The sequence below is a fragment of the Agrilus planipennis genome, unplaced genomic scaffold, assembly GCF_000699045.2.
Source record: "Agrilus planipennis isolate EAB-ADULT unplaced genomic scaffold, Apla_2.0 scaffold187, whole genome shotgun sequence".
NCBI classification, from domain to species: domain Eukaryota; kingdom Metazoa; phylum Arthropoda; class Insecta; order Coleoptera; family Buprestidae; genus Agrilus; species Agrilus planipennis.
The window spans coordinates 52,277-58,450 of NW_020442446.1; positions in this window are offsets into that span (position 1 = coordinate 52,277).

A 6,174-nucleotide genomic window follows, 5' to 3' on the forward strand; every position below is an offset into this window, starting at 1 on the left:
AAAAAATTCAAAATAATTATTAAAAATTTAAAATTGATAATATAATCGATTCGTAACTTATCTTAATCGGTTAAACTGTTTTCAGAGAAAAAAAAAATTTATTTATTATTTCATTGTTTTTTGTAAACAATTAAATGTTTAAACCGCTATAACTCCGTTAAAAATTGTCCAAATGCGTTACTTTTTGTATCAAAATTTGCAGCAACCTAAAACGGAACAAATTCGCATTTTACATTTTTTTGTATCTATTAACCGTAATGAGATACATTCAATTATCTAAAAGTCAGAAATCTGGCAAATATTAAATTCTTACGGCATTGCCATCTTAGCCGTTGTTACAACTGCAGCGGCTATGGTCATAGTTCAAAATGATACCAAAGTGAAATCGCCTGTCAGCACTGTGCAGGCAATCACGATAGCAAAGACTGCCAGCAAAAGAACGTGAAACAATGTGCAAATTGCGCCAGATCGAACGCGAAGTACAAAACAAACAAAGATGAAAACCATTGCGCTTACGAGATAGGAAAATGTAATAGCTATGAGTTCTACAAAAGGCGCGCAATCTCAAACACGCGCTATTACTAACGGTATTTTTATCTTCTTTTATTCATGATTGTGGATACAGATGTTTTGGAGACAAATATCAAAACTCACAAATGTAATACTTATACAGATCTCGACACTTTATTGCTTGATAAAAAAGGGCTTTTAATACTGCATATAAACATACGAATATATAATGAAAAAATGCCCAGACGTTATAATTTGTACTGAAACTTACAAAATTAGATTACCAATGCTTTATAAAATTGAGAATTATGAATTATTTTTTGTTGATAGTCAAATAAATAAAAGTGATGGTACTTGTATTTACATTAAAAGAGAATTGGTGCTGAAAAATTCAGTCGTAGATATATGTAGGATAAAAGCTCTAATGACAGAAATAAAATTTGGAAATGAAAAAATCTTATTAACGACACTTTATAGATCTCATTGCGTAGGAATAACAGATTTTATAAATAACCTCACTAGTCATTTGCACGAATTCAAAGCTGAAAAAAATCATTTTATTATAGCAGATATTAATATAGACATTTTGCGAGAAAACTCAAAAACAAATGAGTATATGAGTAGTTTGTACGAGTATGGCTTCAAACCATACATTAATATACCGACTAGATTAGCGGAAAACCAAGGTTCGTGTATAGATCATATAATGGGTAAAAATACTATAAATTCGTCTAGTGTCATACCAATTGTATTCGACATGAACATTACTGATCATTTTTCGACTTTATTATTTATTGAGCACGATATCATAATTCTGGAAACAAACACTATCATGTATACAAAAATCAATTTTGAAAAAATCTTAAGTGAAATGAGTAGAGAAACATGGCTGAGCGTTTATTCGGAAACTGATGTTAATACTTCAGTAAAAGAGTTTATTGAAACTATTGATTTTTATATAAATTCAGCGACAACTATTAAAAAAAGGAACAAACAATGTAAAGCTCGAAAAGACTGGATAACACGGGAACTTATAAATTCTTGCAAAGGCAAAGAGAAATTGTACAATCAAGTCAAAAAAAACCCACAAAATGTCTTTTTGAAAAATAAATATCTGAAGTATAAAAATAAACTTAAACAAAGTATAAGCGAAGCTAAAGAAAGTCATAATGATAACGAAATTGAAAAAATAGGAAATCATAGTAAAAAACTATGGGATTTTATAAATTCTAAAATAAATGAGAAATCGCGTAATGACTCATCCATAACAAAAATAAAGAGAAATGTAAATAACCAAAGTTCACAAAAGGAAAAAGATATCGCAAATAAATTCAATACATTTTTTGCTACTGTAGGTCTAGATATGGCGGTGAAGTTCGAACGAAATTTGATAAATGATGTATGCACAAATGTTAAGGAAAATCCAAATTCTATGTTTTTAGAACCTATCACTGAGCAGGAAATTCTATAGTAGATATTATACTAAAAATGAAAAATGGCAAAGCATCAGGTATGGCCAAGATACCGATAAAAATTGTTAAATTGATAGGACATTTGATTGCGAAACCGCTAACGCACATTTTGAATAATTGCATAGATAATGCGATTTTTCCGGACCACTTTAAAAAAGCAGAAATTTTGCCCATTTTTAAATCGGGGGATAGAGAACTGACCACGAACTATAGACCGATTTCGTTGATATCAAATTTTGCAAAAATTTTTGAGAAAGCAATTAAAAGTAGAATAACTAGTTTTATACTTAAATTTGAACTTATCGATTTGGTTTTCAAACAGGGAAAAATACAGATGACGCAATAACAACGGTGAGCGATTATGTACAAACGGCTATTAGTAATAAAAACCATGTTTAGCTATATTTCTAGATATAGTCAAAGCCTTCGACACGGTAAATCAAGAAATATTATTGGCAAAAATGTATAAAACGGGTTTTAGAGGCAGAACATATAACTTGATCAAAAGTTACTTGTTGAATCGAAAACAAGTGGTTAAAATCGGAGAAAATTATAGCTCAGAAATGCGCGTCGAGTGTGGCGTCCCACAGGGTACTGTTTTAGGCCCAATCTTATTTATATTATATATAAATGACATGTTTGACACTCTTCCTATGGGTGACATAGTGTCTTTCGCGGATGACACTGTACTAATGGCACGCGACGAAACTTGGGTCCTAATTGTGAAAAACGCCGAAATGAAACTACAAAATGTTGCAAATTGGCTTTACAAAAATTACTTTACGCTAAATAGTAAAAAAACCGTATTTTTAACTTTTGGTAGTTATAAAAATAGCATTCCCATAAATGTCGTCCTCAAAGTTCATGATAAAAATTGCATTTGTTTAAATTTTACTTGTGAGATAATCACAAGGGTCAACAAAACTAAATACCTCAGGCTATACATTGACTCAAATATTAACTGGAATGACCAGGTCCAAATAGTTACAAGATATTTTATATACATTTTTTATCAGATCAGAAACCTCTTACACAAAAAACAATTAATCACAGTTTATTACGCACTATTCTGATCCATGGCCACATATGGTATTATTGCATGGGGTGGAGAAAAGCATCAAACAACTAGAATGACAGCGCTCGTATCGGCAACCATGCGCATGCGCGTACTATATTATATATATATATATATTGAGTACAATTGCTGTATCTCCTGTTTTTATATTGTTTTCCCCTTTTCCATTTTAATTATTGCACGGCATGGCATCACTCGACGAATTTTTGAAATTAATCAAGGCTTTTGGTGAAATCATCGCTCCATTTGATGGTTCTCCCGAAAAAGTAGATAGGTTCATTTCGGATTGTGATAATTTTGACGCTAATGTTTCTACCACAACTCCGGCCTATAGAAATTTGAAATTTCGACACATTGTTAGTAAACTAACCGGCAGAGCAGAATCTGCATATTTAGTAGAAAGGCCAAGTGATTGGTCTACATTAAAAGCTTTAATCACTACAAAATTTAAATCACCAGAAAATGAAGATTTGTTATTCAATCAATTAATTTCTTGCGTTAGAAAACCTAACGAAACTGTTGAGGATTTTTACGACAAAATTCAGGTTATTTTAACTAAATTAGCAGGTGTTTTTGAAGGTGACCCAATCCAAAATGCATTAATGAGTCACTATAAGAAAGAGGCCCTTAATATTTTTAAATTATCTGTAGGNAAGCCAGATCCGTAAAACATTTGGTCCTGTAAAAAGAATTTGTTTAATCGCAAATTGAAAAAATCAATTTTTATTTATTTTAAACAATTACAACTGGAATATCTTTGTACTAACACAATCAATTTGATTCAAATAAAAGTTAATTTAAAATAACGGATTTTTTAATTTTAGAACTAGCTACTTGAACCCCTTTTCTATATAATTAATATTGATTGATTCACAAACTATCCATATTTTGATGGAAAATAATTTACAAAAAACTTACTTGACAATCCATGACAATAATTCGAAACGGAAAACACAATCACAATTTTTACTACAGACACAGATGCTTATTACTCGCTGTATTACTTGAATCTATCTCTCTCTCTCTCTATATATATATATATATAGAGAGAGAGAGAGATAGATTCAAGTAATACAGCGAGTAATAAGCATCTGTGTCTGTAGTAAAAATTGTGATTGTGTTTTCCGTTTCGAATTATTGTCATGGATTGTCAAGTAAGTTTTTTGTAAATTATTTTCCATCAAAATATGGATAGTTTGTGAATCAATCAATATTAATTATATAGAAAAGGGGTTCAAGTAGCTAGTTCTAAAATTAAAAAATCCGTTATTTTAAATTAACTTTTATTTGAATCAAATTGATTGTGTTAGTACAAAGATATTCCAGTTGTAATTGTTTAAAATAAATAAAAATTGATTTTTTCAATTTGCGATTAAACAAATTCTTTTTACAGGACCAAATGTTTTACGGATCTGGCTTCAAAATTGCTACTGTCCACAAAATTGTAAATTTTGTAAACAGTAGTAACGAGTGTGTCGAGCCCACTTTCAAGTGGCTCGAAAAATACAAAAAAATGTAAGTATGTCTCTTCCTGAAGTTCAATTTAGATTACTAAAATTACTGTTTTTGTTACAGGTTTACTGTGCATCATACAAGGATGATACAGAGAAAAACATAAAAAAAAATTATAGGTTCCTGTATAAGCACCTAAAAGACGGCAAGATAGTCCCTCTACAGGAACCGTCCCAGTCGACGTCCCAGCTACCGTCCTCTCCTGCCCAGCAGACGTCTCCGCCACCCCAACGTCAGCGGAGACGACGTCGACGTTTCGACGAAATTACACTGGAGGAGGCGGGGTATTTTATGAACTGAACTGAATGGTAAGTGAATCTATACTATCTTAAATAATAAGCTTATTTACGAAACGAAACTTCTTATTTGTAGGTACGTCTATGTACGACAGAGGGTCGATCGAAGATGCCTTTTTGAGGCTACCATCCCTGATGCCAGAAACCTCATGGTTCAACCAAGCTTCCATTAAACAGTCCTTTTCAGGACTACAATCTTTCAAAAACGTTTGTTCGCCTAGCCAATGTCTAATTTTTTTAAATTTAATTTTCCCGGAGTAGTCTCAGGATGTTTCTGCTTCAACAGTTTTTTTAGCACATACATTGTTAAAATGTATTGAAACAGGAAGGCCCAAACTCATATCTACGATTTGCTCTTTAATCCATGTTTCAATATATACCCAATAACACTGCAACACTTTAAATAATGCAGACACGTGTTTTAATCCTTCAAAACCAGTGATACAGTAACTGACAAATTGGCTATTTCCCGCAGGACATGGGTACTTGGTGGGTTTGGAGCACAGTAACTGACAAATTAGCCATTTCCCGCAGGACATGGTCGGTTTATGAGGTTGGACCACAGCCGTCTCTAATAAACCGTTAATAGTTTTGACATTCTTGCATGTAGACACTGCACACTTAAACTTCATTTTTTTATAATATTAATCACAAATTCACAAAAGTCTAACCAAATAAGCTGTAAGCCCAAAGAAGTTTGTTTACGTTTGCGCAAGTTACTACAAAAACTACTGTTGATCCCTAATGGATAGTCTCGTAAGTTTTTTGGCTATTTTAGTAGAAAAGGTTTTTTCCATCAAAATGTGGATAGTTTATTAACAATCAATCAATATTAATGATGTTGATAAGGGGTGCAAAGTAGCTAGCTTTAAAACTAAAAAACCGTTATTTTTTAAATTATATATGCTGCCACCAAAGAATACAGACCCATAGAAGGCCACATCAGTGGGATTTTTTGTCGCAGTAGAATGCTCAGTTCTGAGAAGAGAGACTAGTATAGAAGTCCAATTCAAATGGAGGACTAAAAAGTGAGTAAGAAATTCTAAATAGAACCAGGAGATGGCGTGGCTATGAAAATGAGCGCTCAACCCTGTATTGAGGTGGAGAAAAGAGTGAACGCAGTAATGGCAGGGGTAAATAGTAGAAGTGGTGGGATCATAGAACGCATAAGTCTTTTTTCTTTGCTGTTGTAAGCCAAGTTTGTAAAGAAAAATCTAATGAATTTTGATTTTCCGAAGCGACAACTACCGGTCGGATGACAGAAGCTTCGAGATTTACCGACATGTTATCCGAAACGAAGTCCGGATTA